Below are 979 nucleotides of genomic sequence, written 5' to 3' on the forward strand. Positions count from 1 at the left end.
GTTCTAGACAACTCGCCTAGACCTTACACAACTCAAACAATTGACCTAAAACAATAACTAGTCATAACCATGCTGGTAAACTTAGAAATAATTTAAAAACAAAATCAACAATCACAACTTAAGTATCTTGAGACATGAACTAGGTTCAACAACTCTAGCAACTTGAACATGTCCCAAGTATACTAAACACACCACTCAACACAACCAGAACCATTATCCCAAACTCATATCAAGAAGGAGAGGTTTAACTTACAACCAAGGAACCTGAGCTGGTTCCTTGAACCTCCAATACACATGGGTCATGACAATTTGTTGGATCTGAGATGTTGAGTTGAACTCCAACTCCTTCTCTTTAAGTACATGACCTCCTTCTTGTATCCATCACACCAAAGTCTCCTCCTTTCTTCATGCTTGAGAGTCGCCACCTTCTTGGAAGCTCTCTTCTTGGATAGAGAAAGAGAACCACTTGTACAAGGTAGTTTTGAAGCTTTGCTAGGAAAACTACTCCATAAACTTTTGCTTTCAAGTGGTTTCTTCACCATATTTGACAGGGGAAAAGAGATTGGAAACTTTGGAAAACAATAGACCGCTGGATAAAAGAGTGTGCTCAAGAATCTTCAAGAAAAATGAGTGGTAGACTGAACTGGTTGAGCTTGATGAGGGTTCTTGAAGCTTAGAGACTTGTATACACCTTGCCTTAGAGCTGGTTGTGGGTTCTTCCTTCTTGGGAAAACCTTTGGACCGCTGGACAAAAGGTTGTACCAGACTCAGATGAAGATGAACTGAGAATGAATTAGATTTGCAGAAGCTTTTGTGAGGTTCAGGAGCTTAAAGCTCTGATACCATGTAAGAAAAGATGATTAATATGAGAGTAAAAGACAATGAGGAACAGAGTAAACAGAGAGATAAGTGATGAAAAGTATATTAAGTTGAGAATAAGAGAGTATGAGTATCAAGAGATTATAGAGATTGACAGTAA

Source organism: Brassica oleracea, chromosome C1 (genome assembly GCF_000695525.1).
Source record: "Brassica oleracea var. oleracea cultivar TO1000 chromosome C1, BOL, whole genome shotgun sequence".
In the NCBI taxonomy this organism is placed as follows: domain Eukaryota; kingdom Viridiplantae; phylum Streptophyta; class Magnoliopsida; order Brassicales; family Brassicaceae; genus Brassica; species Brassica oleracea.